The 22,898-nt window shown below is 40.1% G+C and overlaps 24 non-coding genes across 24 annotated transcripts; all 24 read left to right on the forward strand.

The window, feature by feature from the left end:
* The first annotated feature begins 473 nt into the window (after nt 1-473).
* Nucleotides 474-545, forward strand: trnaq-cug (transfer RNA glutamine (anticodon CUG)). Its single transcript has one exon. It is a non-coding gene; the product is annotated as a tRNA-Gln (tRNA).
* A 923-nt stretch (nt 546-1,468) lies between these two features.
* On the forward strand, nt 1,469-1,540 carry trnaq-cug (transfer RNA glutamine (anticodon CUG)). The gene has a single exon. It is a non-coding gene; the product is annotated as a tRNA-Gln (tRNA).
* A 267-nt stretch (nt 1,541-1,807) lies between these two features.
* Nucleotides 1,808-1,879, forward strand: trnaq-uug (transfer RNA glutamine (anticodon UUG)). Its single transcript has one exon. It is a non-coding gene; the product is annotated as a tRNA-Gln (tRNA).
* Nucleotides 1,880-2,897: 1,018 nt separating this feature from the next.
* Nucleotides 2,898-2,969, forward strand: trnaq-cug (transfer RNA glutamine (anticodon CUG)). Its single transcript has one exon. It is a non-coding gene; the product is annotated as a tRNA-Gln (tRNA).
* Nucleotides 2,970-3,898: 929 nt separating this feature from the next.
* trnaq-cug (transfer RNA glutamine (anticodon CUG)) lies at nt 3,899-3,970 on the forward strand. The gene has a single exon. It is a non-coding gene; the product is annotated as a tRNA-Gln (tRNA).
* Nucleotides 3,971-4,990: 1,020 nt separating this feature from the next.
* Nucleotides 4,991-5,062, forward strand: trnaq-cug (transfer RNA glutamine (anticodon CUG)). Its single transcript has one exon. It is a non-coding gene; the product is annotated as a tRNA-Gln (tRNA).
* Nucleotides 5,063-5,299: 237 nt separating this feature from the next.
* On the forward strand, nt 5,300-5,371 carry trnaq-uug (transfer RNA glutamine (anticodon UUG)). The gene has a single exon. It is a non-coding gene; the product is annotated as a tRNA-Gln (tRNA).
* Nucleotides 5,372-6,389: 1,018 nt separating this feature from the next.
* On the forward strand, nt 6,390-6,461 carry trnaq-cug (transfer RNA glutamine (anticodon CUG)). The gene has a single exon. It is a non-coding gene; the product is annotated as a tRNA-Gln (tRNA).
* A 1,020-nt stretch (nt 6,462-7,481) lies between these two features.
* trnaq-cug (transfer RNA glutamine (anticodon CUG)) lies at nt 7,482-7,553 on the forward strand. Its single transcript has one exon. It is a non-coding gene; the product is annotated as a tRNA-Gln (tRNA).
* Nucleotides 7,554-7,790: 237 nt separating this feature from the next.
* trnaq-uug (transfer RNA glutamine (anticodon UUG)) lies at nt 7,791-7,862 on the forward strand. The gene has a single exon. It is a non-coding gene; the product is annotated as a tRNA-Gln (tRNA).
* A 2,446-nt stretch (nt 7,863-10,308) lies between these two features.
* Nucleotides 10,309-10,380, forward strand: trnaq-cug (transfer RNA glutamine (anticodon CUG)). Its single transcript has one exon. It is a non-coding gene; the product is annotated as a tRNA-Gln (tRNA).
* A 237-nt stretch (nt 10,381-10,617) lies between these two features.
* trnaq-uug (transfer RNA glutamine (anticodon UUG)) lies at nt 10,618-10,689 on the forward strand. Its single transcript has one exon. It is a non-coding gene; the product is annotated as a tRNA-Gln (tRNA).
* A 1,018-nt stretch (nt 10,690-11,707) lies between these two features.
* trnaq-cug (transfer RNA glutamine (anticodon CUG)) lies at nt 11,708-11,779 on the forward strand. Its single transcript has one exon. It is a non-coding gene; the product is annotated as a tRNA-Gln (tRNA).
* A 237-nt stretch (nt 11,780-12,016) lies between these two features.
* On the forward strand, nt 12,017-12,088 carry trnaq-uug (transfer RNA glutamine (anticodon UUG)). The gene has a single exon. It is a non-coding gene; the product is annotated as a tRNA-Gln (tRNA).
* A 2,446-nt stretch (nt 12,089-14,534) lies between these two features.
* On the forward strand, nt 14,535-14,606 carry trnaq-cug (transfer RNA glutamine (anticodon CUG)). The gene has a single exon. It is a non-coding gene; the product is annotated as a tRNA-Gln (tRNA).
* A 237-nt stretch (nt 14,607-14,843) lies between these two features.
* Nucleotides 14,844-14,915, forward strand: trnaq-uug (transfer RNA glutamine (anticodon UUG)). The gene has a single exon. It is a non-coding gene; the product is annotated as a tRNA-Gln (tRNA).
* Nucleotides 14,916-15,929: 1,014 nt separating this feature from the next.
* trnaq-cug (transfer RNA glutamine (anticodon CUG)) lies at nt 15,930-16,001 on the forward strand. The gene has a single exon. It is a non-coding gene; the product is annotated as a tRNA-Gln (tRNA).
* An 847-nt stretch (nt 16,002-16,848) lies between these two features.
* trnaq-cug (transfer RNA glutamine (anticodon CUG)) lies at nt 16,849-16,920 on the forward strand. Its single transcript has one exon. It is a non-coding gene; the product is annotated as a tRNA-Gln (tRNA).
* Nucleotides 16,921-17,187: 267 nt separating this feature from the next.
* trnaq-uug (transfer RNA glutamine (anticodon UUG)) lies at nt 17,188-17,259 on the forward strand. Its single transcript has one exon. It is a non-coding gene; the product is annotated as a tRNA-Gln (tRNA).
* A 1,200-nt stretch (nt 17,260-18,459) lies between these two features.
* On the forward strand, nt 18,460-18,531 carry trnaq-cug (transfer RNA glutamine (anticodon CUG)). Its single transcript has one exon. It is a non-coding gene; the product is annotated as a tRNA-Gln (tRNA).
* Nucleotides 18,532-18,798: 267 nt separating this feature from the next.
* trnaq-uug (transfer RNA glutamine (anticodon UUG)) lies at nt 18,799-18,870 on the forward strand. The gene has a single exon. It is a non-coding gene; the product is annotated as a tRNA-Gln (tRNA).
* An 830-nt stretch (nt 18,871-19,700) lies between these two features.
* trnaq-uug (transfer RNA glutamine (anticodon UUG)) lies at nt 19,701-19,772 on the forward strand. Its single transcript has one exon. It is a non-coding gene; the product is annotated as a tRNA-Gln (tRNA).
* Nucleotides 19,773-20,786: 1,014 nt separating this feature from the next.
* trnaq-cug (transfer RNA glutamine (anticodon CUG)) lies at nt 20,787-20,858 on the forward strand. The gene has a single exon. It is a non-coding gene; the product is annotated as a tRNA-Gln (tRNA).
* Nucleotides 20,859-22,045: 1,187 nt separating this feature from the next.
* Nucleotides 22,046-22,117, forward strand: trnaq-uug (transfer RNA glutamine (anticodon UUG)). Its single transcript has one exon. It is a non-coding gene; the product is annotated as a tRNA-Gln (tRNA).
* Nucleotides 22,118-22,898: the final 781 nt, after the last annotated feature.

Raw genomic sequence — 22,898 nt, forward strand, 5'->3', positions numbered from 1 at the left:
ATCACGCTGTAGAAAACTAACGCGAGCCCGACGCTCAGTTGACAAACAACGGAACATTTATTTAACATAAAGATACCAATGACATAATCAGTATATTTGTACGAAACAATAAACAAAGAAATAATATTCACTATATTACGCTAAATTATTCAGCCTTTTTTGCGAACTTGTTGGCTCTTTGCAAAAAAAAAAAAAAAAAAAACAGACCAATTTAAATAACTCAACACAACTAATATAACAAGTGCTTTCTCCAAATGCAATCCCTGAAAAGCTGAACAGCCATACTAAAAATGCGACTGTCAAGAGAAAACAATGCAGGAAAGTTAAGAATGGCCTCAAATTGAGAATAGTCACGTCACACTGATTGACCGTCACATATCAGGCACAACAGGTCTTAGTTTTTCATAAAGAAATGAAACACTACGTGAGTAAGAAGCTGTCTTGCCTGAAACAATATCCTTACAGGCATGTGAGGTTCCATGGTGTAGTGGTTAGCACTCTGGACTCTGAATCCAGCGATCCGAGTTCAAATCTCGGTGGAACCTAGATTCATTTCTTTGGCCCCACCTGCTAACAGGACCTCTGCAAGTGGAGTGGAGAATATTTACCTTTAACCTTTAACACCCTCAACCTATAGGTATCTGGAGGTATGCTATTTGAAACATTGGATGTTTCTAATTGAAATCGATTTTTGAATTTTTGAATCGCATACAAACCGGATCCCTGGAAGTAGATGTTAAGGAAGAGGGATCAACATGGACGAAACTGCACTTTTGTTGCCAAAACACTCAAGCATCTTTGTGTCGACGTTTCTCCCGACACAGTCAGAAGAGGATCTGTAGAAACAAACTTTGAGGGTTTCTGGGCGCACTCACGATTGAGCTGCTCCATGAACCACAGCGTGCACGCGAACGGGAGAGGAAGGGAAGGAGAACGTGCGAGTGAAAGAGCAAGCAAGCGAGAGAATGGATGGAGTGGGAAAGAGTGCGCGAGAGGAAGAGATCACGCTGTAGAAAACTAACGCGAACCCGACGCTCAGTTGACAAACAACGGAACATTTATTTAACATAAAGATACCAATGACATAATCAGTATATTTGTACGAAACAATAAACAAAGAAATAATATTCACTATATTACGCTAAATTATTCAGCCTTTTTTGCGAACTTGTTGGCTCTTTGCAAAACAAAAAAAAAACAGACCAATTTAAATAACTCAACACAACTAATATAACAAGTGCTTTCTCCAAATCCAATCCCTGAAAAGCTGAACAGCCATACTAAAAATGCGACTGTCAAGAGAAAACAATGCAGGAAAAATAAGAATGGCCTCAAATTGAGAATAGTCACGTCACACTGATTGACCGTCACATATCAGGCACAACAGGTCTTAGTTTTTCATTAAAAAATTAAACACCACGTGAGTAAGAAGCTGTCATGCCTAAAACAATATCTTTACAGGCAAGTTGGTTCCATGGTGTAATGGTTAGCACTCTGGACTCTGAATCCAGCGATCCGAGTTCAAATCTCGGTGGAACCTAGATGCGCTTCTTTGGCCCCACCTGCTAACAGGACCTCTGCAAGTGGAGTGAAGAATATTCTGGTGAAGATTACTCCCGACCATATTGCTAGAGACTGACCTTTAACACCCTCAACCTATAGGTATCTGGAGGTATGCTATTTAAAACATTGGATGTTTCTAATTGAAATTCCATTGGAATAATCAGGCACAGTAAGCATCGGTTTTTGCATCTAAACATTAGTAAGTGAAACTCTGGGGATAATATATGTGACTAGCATGCAAGTTGGTTCCATGGTGTAATGGTTAGCACTCTGGACTTTGAATCCAGTGATCCGAGTTCAAATCTCGGTGGAACCTGTAAATATTTATTTGTCGCCACCCGCCGACGGGACGTATTTGTAGTAAAGTAAAATAATAATTAAATCAAACTTTGCGAAGTAATGGATACACTCCTGTATCCTCTGCTGAAAGCTCCTTCAGCTGCTGCTCGAAGCTGTTCATTCCCTTTCATAGTGTGTAAACAAAGACAGAGATTTCTATTTTGGAACAATATGTATCATGACTGAAAAAATGCAGAGAAGGTAAACGAATATACTGTTTTTGAATCGCATACAAACCGGATCCCTGGAAATAGATGTTAAGGAAGAGGGATCAACATGGACGAAACTGCACTTTTGTTGCCAAAACACTCAAGCATCGTTGTGTCGACGTTTCTCCCGACACTGTCAGAAGAGGATCTGTAGAAACAAACTTTGAGGGTTTCTGGTCGCACTCACGATTGAGCTGCTCCATGAACCACAGCGTGCACGCGAACGGGAGAGGAAGGGAAGGAGAACGTGCGAGTGAAAGAGCAAGCAAGCGAGAGAATGGATGGAGTGGGAAAGAGTGCGCGAGAGGAAGAGATCACGCTGTAGAAAACTAACGCGAACCCGACGCTCAGTTGACAAACAACGGAACATTTATTTAACATAAAGATACCAATGACATAATCAGTATATTTGTACGAAACAATAAACAAAGAAATAATATTCACTATATTACGCTAAATTATTCAGCCTTTTTTGCGAACTTGTTGGCTCTTTGCAAAAAAAAAAAAAAAAAAAACAGACCAATTTAAATAACTCAACACAACTAATATAACAAGTGCTTTCTCCAAATGCAATCCCTGAAAAGCTGAACAGCCATACTAAAAATGCGACTGTCAAGAGAAAACAATGCAGGAAAGTTAAGAATGGCCTCAAATTGAGAATAGTCACGTCACACTGATTGACCGTCACATATCAGGCACAACAGGTCTTAGTTTTTCATAAAGAAATGAAACACTACGTGAGTAAGAAGCTGTCTTGCCTAAAACAATATCCTTACAGGCATGTGAGGTTCCATGGTGTAGTGGTTAGCACTCTGGACTCTGAATCCAGCGATCCGAGTTCAAATCTCGGTGGAACCTAGATTCATTTCTTTGGCCCCACCTGCTAACAGGACCTCTGCAAGTGGAGTGGAGAATATTTACCTTTAACCTTTAACACCCTCAACCTATAGGTATCTGGAGGTATGCTATTTGAAACATTGGATGTTTCTAATTGAAATCGATTTTTGAATTTTTGAATCGCATACAAACCGGATCCCTGGAAGTAGATGTTAAGGAAGAGGGATCAACATGGACGAAACTGCACTTTTGTTGCCAAAACACTCAAGCATCTTTGTGTCGACGTTTCTCCCGACACAGTCAGAAGAGGATCTGTAGAAACAAACTTTGAGGGTTTCTGGGCGCACTCACGATTGAGCTGCTCCATGAACCACAGCGTGCACGCGAACGGGAGAGGAAGGGAAGGAGAACGTGCGAGTGAAAGAGCAAGCAAGCGAGAGAATGGATGGAGTGGGAAAGAGTGCGCGAGAGGAAGAGATCACGCTGTAGAAAACTAACGCGAACCCGACGCTCAGTTGACAAACAACGGAACATTTATTTAACATAAAGATACCAATGACATAATCAGTATATTTGTACGAAACAATAAACAAAGAAATAATATTCACTATATTACGCTAAATTATTCAGCCTTTTTTGCGAACTTGTTGGCTCTTTGCAAAAAAAAAAAAAAAAAAAACAGACCAATTTAAATAACTCAACACAACTAATATAACAAGTGCTTTCTCCAAATGCAATCCCTGAAAAGCTGAACAGCCATACTAAAAATGCGACTGTCAAGAGAAAACAATGCAGGAAAGTTAAGAATGGCCTCAAATTGAGAATAGTCACGTCACACTGATTGACCGTCACATATCAGGCACAACAGGTCTTAGTTTTTCATAAAGAAATGAAACACTACGTGAGTAAGAAGCTGTCTTGCCTAAAACAATATCCTAACAGGCATGTGAGGTTCCATGGTGTAGTGGTTAGCACTCTGCACTCTGAATCCAGCGATCCGAGTTCAAATCTCGGTGGAACCTGTAAATATTTATTTGTCGCCACCCGCGGACGGGACGTATTTGTAGTAAAGTAAAATAATAATTAAATCAAACTTTGCGATGTAATGGATACACTCGTGTATCCTCTGCTGAAAGCTCCTTCAGCTGCTGCTCGAAGCTGTTCATTGCCTTTCATAGTGTGTAAACAAAGATAGAGATTTGTATTTTGGAACAATATGTATCATGAGTGCAAAAATGCAGAGAAGGTAAACGAATATACTGTTTTTGAATCGCATACAAACCGGATCCCTGGAAGTAGATGTTAAGGAAGAGGGATCAACATGGACGAAACTGCACTTTTGTTGCCAAAACACTCAAGCATCTTTGTGTCGACGTTTCTCCCGACACAGTCAGAAGAGGATCTGTAGAAACAAACTTTGAGGGTTTCTGGGCGCACTCACGATTGAGCTGCTCCATGAACCACAGCGTGCACGCGAACGGGAGGCGGAAGGGAAGGAGAACGTGCGAGTGAAAGAGCAAGCAAGCGAGAGAGTGGATGGAGTGGGAAAGATTGCGCGAGAGGAAGAGATCACGCTGTAGAAAACTAACGCGAGCCCGACGCTCAGTTGACAAACAACGGAACATTTATTTAACATAAAGATACCAATGACATAATCAGTATATTTGTACGAAACAATAAACAAAGAAATAATATTCACTATATTACGCTAAATTATTCAGCCTTTTTTTGCGAACTTGTTGGCTCTTTGCAAAAAAACAAAAACAAAAAACAGACCAATTTAAATAACTCAACACAACTAATATAACAAGTGCTTTCTCCAAATGCAATCCCTGAAAAGCTGAACAGCCATACTAAAAATGCGACTGTCAAGAGAAAACAATGCAGGAAAGTTAAGAATGGCCTCAAATTGAGAATAGTCACGTCACACTGATTGACCGTCACATATCAGGCACAACAGGTCTTAGTTTTTCATAAAGAAATGAAACACTACGTGAGTAAGAAGCTGTCTTGCCTGAAACAATATCCTTACAGGCATGTGAGGTTCCATGGTGTAGTGGTTAGCACTCTGGACTCTGAATCCAGCGATCCGAGTTCAAATCTCGGTGGAACATTGATTCATTTCTTTGGCCCCACCTGCTAACAGGACCTCTGCAAGTGGAGTGGAGAATATTTACCTTTAACCTTTAACACCCTCAACCTATAGGTATCTGGAGGTATGCTATTTGAAACATTGGATGTTTCTAATTGAAATTCCAGTGGAATAATCAGGCACAATAGGCCTCGGTTTTTGCATCTAAACATTAGTAAGTGAAACTCTGGGGATAATACATGTGACCAGCATGCAAGTTGGTTCCATGGTGTAATGGTTAGCACTCTGGACTTTGAATCCAGTGATCCGAGTTCAAATCTCGGTGGAACCTGTAAATATTTATTTGTCGCCAGCCGCGGACGGGACGTATTTTTAATCAATTAAAATAATAATTAAATCAAACTTTGCGATGTAATGGATACACTCGTGTATCCTCTGCTGAAAGCTCCTTCAGCTGCTGCTCGAAGCTGTTCATTCCCTTTCATAGTGTGTAAACAAAGACAGAGATTTGTATTTTGGAACAATATGTATCATGAGTGCAAAAATGCAGAGAAGGTAAACGAATATACTGTTTTTGAATCGCATACAAACCGGATCCCTGGAAGTAGATGTTAAGGAAGAGGGATCAACATGGACGAAACTGCACTTTTGTTGCCAAAACACTCAAGCATCTTTGTGTCGACGTTTCTCCCGACACAGTCAGAAGAGGATCTGTAGAAACAAACTTTGAGGGTTTCTGGGCGCACTCACGATTGAGCTGCTCCATGAACCACAGCGTGCACGCGAACGGGAGAGGAAGGGAAGGAGAACGTGCGAGTGAAAGAGCAAGCAAGCGAGAGAATGGATGGAGTGGGAAAGAGTGCGCGAGAGGAAGAGATCACGCTGTAGAAAACTAACGCGAACCCGACGCTCAGTTGACAAACAACGGAACATTTATTTAACATAAAGATACCAATGACATAATCAGTATATTTGTACGAAACAATAAACAAAGAAATAATATTCACTATATTACGCTAAATTATTCAGCCTTTTTTGCGAACTTGTTGGCTCTTTGCAAAAAAAAAAAAAAAAAAAACAGACCAATTTAAATAACTCAACACAACTAATATAACAAGTGCTTTCTCCAAATGCAATCCCTGAAAAGCTGAACAGCCATACTAAAAATGCGACTGTCAAGAGAAAACAATGCAGGAAAGTTAAGAATGGCCTCAAATTGAGAATAGTCACGTCACACTGATTGACCGTCACATATCAGGCACAACAGGTCTTAGTTTTTCATAAAGAAATGAAACACTACGTGAGTAAGAAGCTGTCTTGCCTAAAACAATATCCTTACAGGCATGTGAGGTTCCATGGTGTAGTGGTTAGCACTCTGCACTCTGAATCCAGCGATCCGAGTTCAAATCTCGGTGGAACCTGTAAATATTTATTTGTCGCCACCCGCGGACGGGACGTATTTGTAGTAAAGTAAAATAATAATTAAATCAAACTTTGCGATGTAATGGATACACTCGTGTATCCTCTGCTGAAAGCTCCTTCAGCTGCTGCTCGAAGCTGTTCATTGCCTTTCATAGTGTGTAAACAAAGATAGAGATTTGTATTTTGGAACAATATGTATCATGAGTGCAAAAATGCAGAGAAGGTAAACGAATATACTGTTTTTGAATCGCATACAAACCGGATCCCTGGAAGTAGATGTTAAGGAAGAGGGATCAACATGGACGAAACTGCACTTTTGTTGCCAAAACACTCAAGCATCTTTGTGTCGACGTTTCTCCCGACACAGTCAGAAGAGGATCTGTAGAAACAAACTTTGAGGGTTTCTGGGCGCACTCACGATTGAGCTGCTCCATGAACCACAGCGTGCACGCGAACGGGAGGCGGAAGGGAAGGAGAACGTGCGAGTGAAAGAGCAAGCAAGCGAGAGAGTGGATGGAGTGGGAAAGATTGCGCGAGAGGAAGAGATCACGCTGTAGAAAACTAACGCGAGCCCGACGCTCAGTTGACAAACAACGGAACATTTATTTAACATAAAGATACCAATGACATAATCAGTATATTTGTACGAAACAATAAACAAAGAAATAATATTCACTATATTACGCTAAATTATTCAGCCTTTTTTTGCGAACTTGTTGGCTCTTTGCAAAAAAACAAAAACAAAAAACAGACCAATTTAAATAACTCAACACAACTAATATAACAAGTGCTTTCTCCAAATGCAATCCCTGAAAAGCTGAACAGCCATACTAAAAATGCGACTGTCAAGAGAAAACAATGCAGGAAAGTTAAGAATGGCCTCAAATTGAGAATAGTCACGTCACACTGATTGACCGTCACATATCAGGCACAACAGGTCTTAGTTTTTCATAAAGAAATGAAACACTACGTGAGTAAGAAGCTGTCTTGCCTGAAACAATATCCTTACAGGCATGTGAGGTTCCATGGTGTAGTGGTTAGCACTCTGGACTCTGAATCCAGCGATCCGAGTTCAAATCTCGGTGGAACATTGATTCATTTCTTTGGCCCCACCTGCTAACAGGACCTCTGCAAGTGGAGTGGAGAATATTTACCTTTAACCTTTAACACCCTCAACCTATAGGTATCTGGAGGTATGCTATTTGAAACATTGGATGTTTCTAATTGAAATTCCAGTGGAATAATCAGGCACAATAGGCCTCGGTTTTTGCATCTAAACATTAGTAAGTGAAACTCTGGGGATAATACATGTGACCAGCATGCAAGTTGGTTCCATGGTGTAATGGTTAGCACTCTGGACTTTGAATCCAGTGATCCGAGTTCAAATCTCGGTGGAACCTGTAAATATTTATTTGTCGCCAGCCGCGGACGGGACGTATTTTTAATCAATTAAAATAATAATTAAATCAAACTTTGCGATGTAATGGATACACTCGTGTATCCTCTGCTGAAAGCTCCTTCAGCTGCTGCTCGAAGCTGTTCATTCCCTTTCATAGTGTGTAAACAAAGACAGAGATTTGTATTTTGGAACAATATGTATCATGACTGCAAAAATGCAGAGAAGGTAAACGAATATACTGTTTTTGAATCGCATACAAACCGGATCCCTGGAAATAGATGTTAAGGAAGAGGGATCAACATGGACGACACTGCACTTTTGTTGCCAAAACACTCACGCATCTATGTGTCGACGTTTCTCCCGACACAGTCAGAAGAGGATCTGTAGAAACAAACTTTGAGGGTTTCTGGCCGCACTCACGATTGAGCTGCTCCATGAACCACAGCGTGTACGCGAACGGGAGAGGAAGGGAAGGAGAACGTGCGAGTGAAAGAGCAAGCAAGCGAGAGAGTGGATGGAGTGGGAAAGAGTGCGCGAGAGGAAGAGATCACGCTGTAGAAAACTAACGCGAGCCCGACGCTCAGTTGACAAACAACGGAATTTTTATTTAACATAAAGATACCAATAACATAATCAGTATATTTGTAAAAAACAATAAACAAAGAAATAATATTCACTATATTACGCTAAATTATTCAGCCTCATTTGCGAACTTGTTGGCTCTTTGCAAAACAAAAAAAAAAACAGACCAATTTAAATAACTCAACACAACTAATATAACAAGTGCTTTTTCCAAATCCAATCCCTGAAAAGCTGAACAGCCATACTAAAAATGCGACTGTCAAGAGAAAACAATGCAGGAAAAATAAGAATGGCCTCAAATTGAGAATAGTCACGTCACACTGATTGACCGTCACATATCAGGCACAACAGGTCTTAGTTTTTCATTAAAAAATTAAACACCACGTGAGTAAGAAGCTGTCATGCCTAAAACAATATCTTTACAGGCAAGTGAGGTTCCATGGTGTAATGGTTAGCACTCTGGACTCTGATTCCAGCGATTTGAGTTCAAATCGCGTTGGAACCTAGATGCATTTCTTTGGCCCCACCTGCTAACAGGACCTCTGCAAGTGGAGTGGAGAATATTCTGGTGAAGATTACTTCCGACCATATTGCTAGAGACTGACCTTTAACACCCTCAACCTATAGGTATAAGGAGGTATGCTATTTGAAACATTGGATGTTGCTAATTGAAATTCCAATGGAATAATCAGGCAAAATAAGCATCGGTTTTTGCATCTAAACATTAGTAAGTGAAACTCTGGGGATAATACATGTGACCAGCATGCAAGTTGGTTCCATGGTGTAATGGTTAGCACTCTGGACTTTGAATCCAGTGATTCGAATTCAAATCTCGGTGGAACATGTAAATATTTATTTGTCGCCACCCGCGGACGGGACGTATTTGTAGTAAAGTAAAATAATAATTAAATCAAACTTTGCGATGTAATGGATACACTCGTGTATCCTCTGCTGAAAGCTCCTTCAGCTGCTGCTCGAAGCTGTTCATTGACTTTCATAGTGTGTAAACAAAGATAGAGATTTGTATTTTGGAACAATATGTATTATGAGTGCAAAAATGCAGAGAAGGTAAACGAATATACTGTTTTTGAATCGCATACAAACCGGATCCCTGGAAGTAGATGTTAAGGAAGAGGGATCAACATGGACGAAACTGCACTTTTGTTGCCAAAACACTCAAGCATCTTTGTGTCGACGTTTCTCCCGACACAGTCAGAAGAGGATCTGTAGAAACAAACTTTGAGGGTTTCTGGGCGCACTCACGATTGAGCTGCACCATGAACCACAGCGTGCACGCGAACGGGAGGCGGAAGGGAAGGAGAACGTGCGAGTGAAAGAGCAAGCAAGCGAGAGAGTGGATGGAGTGGGAAAGATTGCGCGAGAGGAAGAGATCACGCTGTAGAAAACTAACGCGAGCCCGACGCTCAGTTGACAAACAACGGAACATTTATTTAACATAAAGATACCAATGACATAATCAGTATATTTGTACGAAACAATAAACAAAGAAATAATATTCACTATATTACGCTAAATTATTCAGCCTTTTTTGCGAACTTGTTGGCTCTTTGCAAAAAAAAAAAAAAAAAAAAAACAGACCAATTTAAATAACTCAACACAACTAATATAACAAGTGCTTTCTCCAAATGCAATCCCTGAAAAGCTGAACAGCCATACTAAAAATGCGACTGTCAAGACAAAACAATACAGGAAAGTTAAGAATGGCCTCAAATTGAGAATAGTCACGTCACACTGATTGACCGTCACATATCAGGCACAACAGGTCTTAGTTTTTCATAAAAAAATGAAACACTACGTGAGTAAGAAGCTGTCTTGCCTGAAACAATATCCTGACAGGCATGTGAGGTTCCATGGTGTAGTGGTTAGCACTCTGGACTCTGAATCCAGCGATCCGAGTTCAAATCTCGGTGGAACCTAGATTCATTTCTTTGGCCCCACCTGCTAACAGGACCTCTGCAAGTGGAGTGGAGAATATTTACCTTTAACCTTTAACACCCTCAACCTATAGGTATCTGGAGGTATGCTATTTGAAACATTGGATGTTTCTAATTGAAATTCCAGTGGAATAATCAGGCACAATAGGCCTCGGTTTTTGCATTTAAACATTAGTAAGTGAAACTCTGGGGATAATACATGTGACCAGCATGCAAGTTGGTTCCATGGTGTAATGTTTAGCACTCTGGACTTTGAATCCAGTGATCCGAGTTCAAATCTCGGTGGAACCTGTAAATATTTATTTGTCGCCAGCCGCGGACGGGACGTATTTTTAATCAATTAAAATAATAATTAAATCAAACTTTGCGATGTAATGGATACACTCGTGTATCCTCTGCTGAAAGCTCCTTCAGCTGCTGCTCGAAGCTGTTCATTCCCTTTCATAGTGTGTAAACAAAGACAGAGATTTGTATTTTGGAACAATATGTATCATGACTGCAAAAATGCAGAGAAGGTAAACGAATATACTGTTTTTGAATCGCATACAAACCGGATCCCTGGAAATAGATGTTAAGGAAGAGGGATCAACATGGACGACACTGCACTTTTGTTGCCAAAACACTCACGCATCTATGTGTCGACGTTTCTCCCGACACAGTCAGAAGAGGATCTGTAGAAACAAACTTTGAGGGTTTCTGGCCGCACTCACGATTGAGCTGCTCCATGAACCACAGCGTGTACGCGAACGGGAGAGGAAGGGAAGGAGAACGTGCGAGTGAAAGAGCAAGCAAGCGAGAGAGTGGATGGAGTGGGAAAGAGTGCGCGAGAGGAAGAGATCACGCTGTAGAAAACTAACGCGAGCCCGACGCTCAGTTGACAAACAACGGAATTTTTATTTAACATAAAGATACCAATAACATAATCAGTATATTTGTAAAAAACAATAAACAAAGAAATAATATTCACTATATTACGCTAAATTATTCAGCCTTTTTTGCGAACTTGTTGGCTCTTTGCAAAAAAAAAAAAAAAAAAAACAGACCAATTTAAATAACTCAACACAACTAATATAACAAGTGCTTTCTCCAAATGCAATCCCTGAAAAGCTGAACAGCCATACTAAAAATGCGACTGTCAAGAGAAAACAATGCAGGAAAGTTAAGAATGGCCTCAAATTGAGAATAGTCACGTCACACTGATTGACCGTCACATATCAGGCACAACAGGTCTTAGTTTTTCATAAAGAAATGAAACACTACGTGAGTAAGAAGCTGTCTTGCCTGAAACAATATCCTTACAGGCATGTGAGGTTCCATGGTGTAGTGGTTAGCACTCTGGACTCTGAATCCAGCGATCCGAGTTCAAATCTCGGTGGAACATTGATTCATTTCTTTGGCCCCACCTGCTAACAGGACCTCTGCAAGTGGAGTGGAGAATATTTACCTTTAACCTTTAACACCCTCAACCTATAGGTATCTGGAGGTATGCTATTTGAAACATTGGATGTTTCTAATTGAAATTCCAGTGGAATAATCAGGCACAATAGGCCTCGGTTTTTGCATCTAAACATTAGTAAGTGAAACTCTGGGGATAATACATGTGACCAGCATGCAAGTTGGTTCCATGGTGTAATGGTTAGCACTCTGGACTTTGAATCCAGTGATCCGAGTTCAAATCTCGGTGGAACCTGTAAATATTTATTTGTCGCCAGCCGCGGACGGGACGTATTTTTAATCAATTAAAATAATAATTAAATCAAACTTTGCGATGTAATGGATACACTCGTGTATCCTCTGCTGAAAGCTCCTTCAGCTGCTGCTCGAAGCTGTTCATTGCCTTTCATAGTGTGTAAACAAAGACAGAGATTTGTATTTTGGAACAATATGTATCATGACTGCAAAAATGCAGAGAAGGTAAACGAATATACTGTTTTTGAATCGCATACAAACCGGATCCCTGGAAATAGATGTTAAGGAAGAGGGATCAACATGGACGACACTGCACTTTTGTTGCCAAAACACTCACGCATCTATGTGTCGACGTTTCTCCCGACACAGTCAGAAGAGGATCTGTAGAAACAAACTTTGAGGGTTTCTGGCCGCACTCACGATTGAGCTGCTCCATGAACCACAGCGTGTACGCGAACGGGAGAGGAAGGGAAGGAGAACGTGCGAGTGAAAGAGCAAGCAAGCGAGAGAGTGGATGGAGTGGGAAAGAGTGCGCGAGAGGAAGAGATCACGCTGTAGAAAACTAAAGCGAGCCCGACGCTCAGTTGACAAACAACGGAATTTTTATTTAACATAAAGATACCAATAACATAATCAGTATATTTGTAAAAAACAATAAACAAAGAAATAATATTCACTATATTACGCTAAATTATTCAGCCTCATTTGCGAACTTGTTGGCTCTTTGCAAAACAAAAAAAAAAAACAGACCAATTTAAATAACTCAACACAACTAATATAACAAGTGCTTTCTCCAAATCCAATCCCTGAAAAGCTGAACAGCCATACTAAAAATGCGACTGTCAAGAGAAAACAATGCAGGAAAAATAAGAATGGCCTCAAATTGAGAATAGTCACGTCACACTGATTGACCGTCACATATCAGGCACAACAGGTCTTAGTTTTTCATTAAAAAATTAAACACCACGTGAGTAAGAAGCTGTCATGCCTAAAACAATATCTTTACAGGCAAGTGAGGTTCCATGGTGTAATGGTTAGCACTCTGGACTCTGATTCCAGCGATTTGAGTTCAAATCGCGTTGGAACCTAGATGCATTTCTTTGGCCCCACCTGCTAACAGGACCTCTGCAAGTGGAGTGGAGAATATTCTGGTGAAGATTACTTCCGACCATATTGCTAGAGACTGACCTTTAACACCCTCAACCTATAGGTATAAGGAGGTATGCTATTTGAAACATTGGATGTTTCTAATTGAAATTCCAATGGAATAATCAGGCAAAATAAGCATCGGTTTTTGCATCTAAACATTAGTAAGTGAAACTCTGGGGATAATACATGTGACCAGCATGCAAGTTGGTTCCATGGTGTAATGGTTAGCACTCTGGACTTTGAATCCAGTGATTCGAATTCAAATCTCGGTGGAACATGTAAATATTTATTTGTCGCCACCCGCGGACGGGACGTATTTGTAGTAAAGTAAAATAATAATTAAATCAAACTTTGCGATGTAATGGATACACTCGTGTATCCTCTGCTGAAAGCTCCTTCAGCTGCTGCTCGAAGCTGTTCATTGACTTTCATAGTGTGTAAACAAAGATAGAGATTTGTATTTTGGAACAATATGTATCATGAGTGCAAAAATGCAGAGAAGGTAAACGAATATACTGTTTTTGAATCGCATACAAACCGGATCCCTGGAAGTAGATGTTAAGGAAGAGGGATCAACATGGACGAAACTGCACTTTTGTTGCCAAAACACTCAAGCATCTTTGTGTCGACGTTTCTCCCGACACAGTCAGAAGAGGATCTGTAGAAACAAACTTTGAGGGTTTCTGGGCGCACTCACGATTGAGCTGCTCCATGAACCACAGCGTGCACGCGAACGGGAGGCGGAAGGGAAGGAGAACGTGCGAGTGAAAGAGCAAGCAAGCGAGAGAGTGGATGGAGTGGGAAAGATTGCGCGAGAGGAAGAGATCACGCTGTAGAAAACTAACGCGAGCCCGACGCTCAGTTGACAAACAACGGAACATTTATTTAACATAAAGATACCAATGACATAATCAGTATATTTGTACGAAACAATAAACAAAGAAATAATATTCACTATATTACGCTAAATTATTCAGCCTTTTTTGCGAACTTGTTGGCTCTTTGCAAAAAAAAAAAAAAAAAAAAACAGACCAATTTAAATAACTCAACACAACTAATATAACAAGTGCTTTCTCCAAATGCAATCCCTGAAAAGCTGAACAGCCATACTAAAAATGCGACTGCCAAGACAAAACAATACAGGAAAGTTAAGAATGGCCTCAAATTGAGAATAGTCACGTCACACTGATTGACCGTCACATATCAGGCACAACAGGTCTTAGTTTTTCATAAAAAAATGAAACACTACGTGAGTAAGAAGCTGTCTTGCCTGAAACAATATCCTGACAGGCATGTGAGGTTCCATGGTGTAGTGGTTAGCACTCTGGACTCTGAATCCAGCGATCCGAGTTCAAATCTCGGTGGAACCTAGATTCATTTCTTTGGCCCCACCTGCTAACAGGACCTCTGCAAGTGGAGTGGAGAATATTTACCTTTAACCTTTAACACCCTCAACCTATAGGTATCTGGAGGTATGCTATTTGAAACATTGGATGTTTCTAATTGAAATTCCAGTGGAATAATCAGGCACAATAGGCCTCGGTTTTTGCATTTAAACATTAGTAAGTGAAACTCTGGGGATAATACATGTGACCAGCATGCAAGTTGGTTCCATGGTGTAATGGTTAGCACTCTGGACTTTGAATCCAGTGATCCGAGTTCAAATCTCGGTGGAACCTGTAAATATTTATTTGTCGCCAGCCGCGGACGGGACGTATTTTTAATCAATTAAAATAATAATTAAATCAAACTTTGCGATGTAATGGATACACTCGTGTATCCTCTGCTGAAAGCTCCTTCAGCTGCTGCTCGAAGCTGTTCATTCCCTTTCATAGTGTGTAAACAAAGACAGAGATTTGTATTTTGGAACAATATGTATCATGACTGCATAAATGCAGAGAAGGTAAACGAATATACTGTTTTTGAATCGCATACAAACCGGATCCCTGGAAATAGATGTTAAGGAAGAGGGATCAACATGGACGACACTGCACTTTTGTTGCCAAAACACTCACGCATCTATGTGTCGACGTTTCTCCCGACACAGTCAGAAGAGGATCTGTAGAAACAAACTTTGAGGGTTTCTGGCCGCACTCACGATTGAGCTGCTCCATGAACCACAGCGTGTACGCGAACGGGAGAGGAAGGGAAGGAGAACGTGCGAGTGAAAGAGCAAGCAAGCGAGAGAGTGGATGGAGTGGGAAAGAGTGCGCGAGAGGAAGAGATCACGCTGTAGAAAACTAACGCGAGCCCGACGCTCAGTTGACAAACAACGGAATTTTTATTTAACATAAAGATACCAATAACATAATCAGTATATTTGTAAAAAACAATAAACAAAGAAATAATATTCACTATATTACGCTAAATTATTCAGCCTCATTTGCGAACTTGTTGGCTCTTTGCAAAACAAAAAAAAAAACAGACCAATTTAAATAACTCAACACAACTAATATAACAAGTGCTTTTTCCAAATCCAATCCCTGAAAAGCTGAACAGCCATACTAAAAATGCGACTGTCAAGAGAAAACAATGCAGGAAAAATAAGAATGGCCTCAAATTGAGAATAGTCACGTCACACTGATTGACCGTCACATATCAGGCACAACAGGTCTTAGTTTTTCATTAAAAAATTAAACACCACGTGAGTAAGAAGCTGTCATGCCTAAAACAATATCTTTACAGGCAAGAGAGGTTCCATGGTGTAATGGTTAGCACTCTGGACTCTGAATCCAGCGATCCGAATTCAAATCTCGGTGGAACCTAAATGCATTTCTTTTGCCCCACCTGCTAACAGGACCTCTGCAAGTGAAGTGGAGAATATTCTGGTGAAGATTACTCCCGACCATATTGATTGAGACTTACCTTTAACACCCTCAACCTATAGGTATAAGGAGGTATGCTATTTGAAACATTGGATGTTTCTAATTGAAATTCCAATGGAATAATCAGGCACAATAGGCATCGGTTTTTGCATCTAAACATTAGTAAGTGAAACTCTGGGGATAATATATGTGACCAGCATGCAAGTTGGTTCCATGGTGTAATGGTTAGCACTCTGGACATAGAATCCAGTGATTCGAGTTCAAATCTCGGTGGAACCTGTAAATATTTATTTGTCGCCACTCGTGTATCCTCTGCTGAAAGCTCCTTCAGCTGCTGCTCGAAGCTGTTCATTCCCTTTCATAGTGTGTAAACAAAGACAGAGATTTCTACTTTGGAACAATATGTATCATGACTGCAAAAATGCAGAGAAGGTAAACGAATATACTGTTTTTGAATTGCATACAAACCGGATCCCAAAACAAAACAAAAAAAAACAAAAAAAAACAAAAAAAAAACAGACCAATTTAAATAACTCAACACAACTAATATAACAAGTGCTTTCTCCAAATCCAATCACTGAAAAGCTGAACAGCCATACTAAAAATGCGACTGTCAAGAGAAAACAATGCAGGAAACATAAGAATGGCCTCAAATTGAGAATTGTCACGTCACACTGATTGACCGTCACATATCAGGCACAACAGGTCTTAGTTTTTCATTAAAAAATTAAACACTACGTGAGTAAGAAGCTGTCATGCCTAAAACAATATATTTACAGGGAAGTGAGGTTCCATGGTGTAATGGTTAGCACTCTGGACTCTGAATCCAGCGATCCGAGTTCAAATCTCGTTGGAACCTAGATGCATTTCTTTGGCCCCACCTGCTAACAGGACCTCTGCAAGTGGAGTGGAGAATATTCTGGTGAAGATTACTCCCGACCATATTGCTAGAGACTGACCTTTAACACCCTCAACCTATAGTTATAAGGAGGTATGCTATTTGAAACATTGGATGTTTCTAATTGAAATTCCAATGGAATAATCAGGCACAATAAGCATCGGTTTTTGCATCTAAACATTAGTAAGTGAAACTCTGGGTATAATATATGTGACCAGCATGCAAGTTGGTTCCATGGTGTAATGGTTAGCACTCTGGACTTTGAGTCCAGTGATCCGAGTTCAAATCTCGGTGGAACCGGTAAATATTTATTTGTCGCGGACGGGACGTATTTTTAATCAAGTAAAATAATAATTAAATCAAACTTTGCGATGTAATGGATACACTCGTGTATCCTCTGTTGAAAGCTCCTTCAGCTGCTGCTCGAAGCTGTTCATTCCCTTTCATAGTGTGTAAACAAAGACAGAGATTTCTATTTTGGAACAATATGTATCATGACTGCATAAATGCAGAGAAGGTAAACGAATATTCTGTTTTTGAATCGCATACAAACCGGATCCCTGGAAATAGATGTTAAGGAAGAGAGATCAACATGGACGAAACTGCACTTTTGTTGCCAAAACTTTCACGCATCTATGTGTCGACGTTTCTCCCGACACAGTCAGAAGAGGATCTGTAGAAACAAACTTTGAGGGTTTCTGGCCGCACTCACGATTGAGCTGCTCCATGAATCACAGCGTGCACGCGAGCGGGAGAGCAAGGGAAGGAGAACGTGCGAGTGAAAGAGCAAGTAAGCGAGAGAGTGGATGGAGTGGGAAAGAGTGCGCGAGAGGAAGAGATCACGCTGTAGAAAACTAACGCGAACCCGACGCTCAGTTGGCAAACAACGGAATTTTTATTTAACATAAAGATACCAATGACATAATCAGTATATTTGTACAAAACAATAAACAAAGAAATAATATTCACTATATTACGCTAAATTATTCAGCCTCTTTTGCGAACTTGTTGGCTCTTTGCAAAACAAAAAAAAACAGACCAATTTAAATAACTCAACACAACTAATATAACAAGTGCTTTCTCCAAATCCAATCCCTGAAAAGCTGAACAACCATACTAAAAATGCGACTGTCAAGAGAAAACAATGCAGGAAAAATAAGAATGGCCTCAAATTGAGAATTGTCACGTCACACTGATTGACCGTCACATATCAGGCACAACAGGTCTTAGTTTTTCATTAAAAAATAAAACACTACGTGAGAAAGAAGCTGTCATGCCTAAAACAATATCTTTACAGGCAAGTGAGGTTCCATGGTGTAATGGTTAGCACTCTGGACTCTGAATCCAGCGATCCGAGTTCAAATCTCCGTGGAACCTAATTGGATTTGTTTGTTTAAATTTAAGTAGTAAGAAATAAATGGAAAGTGTTGCAAATTCTCCTTTACTGGTATACTGAGAATAGTCACGTTACATTGATTTTCCGTGCAGTGCAGCATGCGTGGTTCCATGGTGTAATGGTTAGCCCTCTGGACTCTGAATCCAGCGATCCGAGTTCAAATCTCGGTGGAACCTAGATGCATTTCTTTGGCCCCACCAGCTAACAGGACCTCTGCAAGTGAAGTGGAGAATATTCTGGTGAAGATTACTTCCGACCATATTGCTTGAGACTTACCTTTAACACCCTCAACCTATAGGTATAAGGAGGTATGCTATTTAAAACATTGGATGTTTCTAATTGAAATTCCAATGGAATAATCAGGCACAATAAGCATCGGTTTTTGCATCTAAACATTAGTAAGTGAAACTCTGTGTATAATATATGTGACCAGCATGCAAGTTGGTTCCATGGTGTAATGGTTAGCACTCTGGACATTGAATCCAGTGATTCGAGTTCAAATCTCGGTGGAACCTGTAAATATTTATTTGTCGCCACTCGTGTATCCTCTGCTGAAAGCTCCTTCAGCTGTTGCTCGAAGCTGTTCATTCCCTTTCATAGTGTGTAAACAAAGACAGAGATTTCTATTTTGGAACAATATGTATCATGACTGCAAAAATGCAGAGAAGGTAAACGAATATACTGTTTTTGAATCGCATACAAACCGGATCCCAAAACAAAACCAAAAAAAAAAAACAGACCAATTTAAATAACTCAACACAACTAATATAACAAGTGCTTTCTCCAAATCCAATCCCTGAAAAGCTGAACAGCCATACTAAAAATGCGACTGTCAAGAGAAAACAATGCAGGAAACATAAGAATGGCCTCAAATTGAGAATTGTCACGTCACACTGATTGACCGTCACATATCAGGCACAATAGGTCTTAGTTTTTCATTAAAAAATTAAACACTACGTGAGTAAGAAGCTGTCATGCCTAAAACAATATATTTACAGGGAAGTAAGGTTCCATGGTGTAATGGTTAGCCCTCTGGACTCTGAATCCAGCGATCCGACTTCAAATCTCGTTGGAACCTAGATGCATTTCTTTGGCCCCACCTGCTAACAGGACCTCTGCAAGTGGAGTGGAGAATATTCTGGTGAAGATTACTCCCGACCATATTGCTAGAGACTGACCTTTAACACCCTCAACCTATAGGTATAAGGAGGTATGCTATTTGAAACATTGGATGTTTCTAATTGAAATTCCAATGGAATAATCAGGCACAATAAGCATCGGTTTTTGCATCTAAACATTAGTAAGTGAAACTCTGGGTATAATATATGTGATGAGCATGCAAGTTGGTTCCATGGTGTAATGGTTAGCACTCTGGACTTTGAATCCAGTGATCCGAGTTCAAATCTCGGTGGAACCTGTAAATATTTATTTGTCGCCACCGGCAGACGGGACGTATTTCTAGTAAAGTTAAATAATAATCAAATCAAACTTTGCGATGTAATGGATACACTCGTGTATCCTCTGCTGAAAGCTCCTTCAGCTGCTGCTCGAAGCTGTTCATTCCCTTTCATAGTGTGTAAACAAAGACAGAGATTTGTATTTTGGAACAATATGTATCATGACTGCAAAAATGCAGAGAAGGTAAACGAATATACTGTTTTTGAATCGCATACAAACCGGATCCCTGGAAATAGATGTTAAGGAAGAGGGATCAACATGGACGACACTGCACTTTTGTTGCCAAAACACTCACGCATCTATGTGTCGACGTTTCTCCCGACACAGTCAGAAGAGGATCTGTAGAAACAAACTTTGAGGGTTTCTGGCCGCACTCACGATTGAGCTGCTCCATGAACCACAGCGTGTACGCGAACGGGAGAGGAAGGGAAGGAGAACGTGCGAGTGAAAGAGCAAGCAAGCGAGAGAGTGGATGGAGTGGGAAAGAGTGCGCGAGAGGAAGAGATCACGCTGTAGAAAACTAACGCGAGCCCGACGCTCAGTTGACAAACAACGGAATTTTTATTTAACATAAAGATACCAATAACATAATCAGTATATTTGTAAAAAACAATAAACAAAGAAATAATATTCACTATATTACGCTAAATTATTCAGCCTCATTTGCGAACTTGTTGGCTCTTTGCAAAACAAAAAAAAAAACAGACCAATTTAAATAACTCAACACAACTAATATAACAAGTGCTTTTTCCAAATCCAATCCCTGAAAAGCTGAACAGCCATACTAAAAATGCGACTGTCAAGAGAAAACAATGCAGGAAAAATAAGAATGGCCTCAAATTGAGAATAGTCACGTCACACTGATTGACCGTCACATATCAGGCACAACAGGTCTTAGTTTTTCATTAAAAAATTAAACACCACGTGAGTAAGAAGCTGTCATGCCTAAAACAATATCTTTACAGGCAAGTGAGGTTCCATGGTGTAATGGTTAGCACTCTGGACTCTGAATCCAGCGATCCGAATTCAAATCTCGGTGGAACCTAAATGCATTTCTTTTGCCCCACCTGCTAACAGGACCTCTGCAAGTGAAGTGGAGAATATTCTGGTGAAGATTACTCCCGACCATATTGCTTGAGACTTACCTTTAACACCCTCAACCTATAGGTATAAGGAGGTATGCTATTTGAAACATTGGATGTTTCTAATTGAAATTCCAATGGAATAATCAGGCACAATAGGCATCGGTTTTTGCATCTAAACATTAGTAAGTGAAACTCTGGGTATAATATATGTGACCAGCATGCAAGTTGGTTCCATGGTGTAATGGTTAGCACTCTGGACATAGAATCCAGTGATTCGAGTTCAAATCTCGGTGGAACCTGTAAATATTTATGTGTCGCCACTCGTGTATCCTCTGCTGAAAGCTCCTTCAGCTGCTGCTCGAAGCTGTTCATTCCCTTTCATAGTGTGTAAACAAAGACAGAGATTTCTACTTTGGAACAATATGTATCATGACTGCAAAAATGCAGAGAAGGTAAACGAATATACTGTTTTTGAATTGCATACAAACCGGATCCCAAAACAAAACAAAAAAAAACAAAAAAAACCAAAAAAAAAAACAGACCAATTTAAATAACTCAACACAACTAATATAACAAGTGCTTTCTCCAAATCCAATCCCTGAAAAGCTGAACAGCCATACTAAAAATGCGACTGTCAAGAGAAAACAATGCAGGAAACATAAGAATGGCCTCAAATTGAGAATTGTCACGTCACACTGATTGACCGTCACATATCAGGCACAACAGGTCTTAGTTTTTCATTAAAAAATTAAACACTACGTGAGTAAGAAGCTGTCATGCCTAAAACAATATATTTACAGGGAAGTGAGGTTCCATGGTGTAATGGTTAGCACTCTGGACTCTGAATCCAGCGATCGGAGTTCAAATCTCGTTGGAACCTAGATGCATTTCTTTGGCCCCACCTGCTAACAGGACCTCTGCAAGTGGAGTGGAGAATATTCTGGTGAAGATTACTCCCGACCATATTGCTAGAGACTGACCTTTAACACCCTCAACCTATAGGTATAAGGAGGTATGCTATTTGAAACATTGGATGTTTCTAATTGAAATTCCAATGGAATAATCAGGCACAATAAGCATCGGTTTTTGCATCTAAACATTAGTAAGTGAAACTCTGGGTATAATATATGTGACCAGCATGCAAGTTGGTTCCATGGTGTAATGGTTAGCACTCTGGACTTTGAATCCAGTGATCCGAGTTCAAATCTCGGTGGAACCGGTAAATATTTATTTGTCGCGGACGGGACGTATTTTTAATCAAGTAAAATAATAATTAAATCAAACTTTGCGATGTAATGGATACACTCGTGTATACTCTGTTGAAAGCTCCTTCAGCTGCTGCTCGAAGCTGTTCATTCCCTTTCATAGTGTGTAAACAAAGACAGAGATTTCTATTTTGGAACAATATGTATCATGACTGCATAAATGCAGAGAAGGTAAACGAATATTCTGTTTTTGAATCGCATACAAACCGGATCCCTGGAAATAGATGTTAAGGAAGAGAGATCAACATGGACGAAACTGCACTTTTGTTGCCAAAACTTTCACGCATCTATGTGTCGACGTTTCTCCCGACACAGTCAGAAGAGGATCTGTAGAAACAAACTTTGAGGGTTTCTGGCCGCACTCACGATTGAGCTGCTCCATGAATCACAGCGTGCACGCGAGCGGGAGAGCAAGGGAAGGAGAACGTGCGAGTGAAAGAGCAAGTAAGCGAGAGAGTGGATGGAGTGGGAAAGAGTGCGCGAGAGGAAGAGATCACGCTGTAGAAAACTAAAGCGAACCCGACGCTCAGTTGGCAAACAACGGAATTTTTATTTAACATAAAGATACCAATGACATAATCAGTATATTTGTACAAAACAATAAACAAAGAAATAATATTCACTATATTACGCTAAATTATTCAGCCTCTTTTGCGAACTTGTTGGCTCTTTGCAAAACAAAAAAAAACAGACCAATTTAAATAACTCAACACAACTAATATAACAAGTGCTTTC

The sequence above is a fragment of the Salminus brasiliensis genome, chromosome 24, assembly GCF_030463535.1.
Source record: "Salminus brasiliensis chromosome 24, fSalBra1.hap2, whole genome shotgun sequence".
NCBI classification, from domain to species: domain Eukaryota; kingdom Metazoa; phylum Chordata; class Actinopteri; order Characiformes; family Bryconidae; genus Salminus; species Salminus brasiliensis.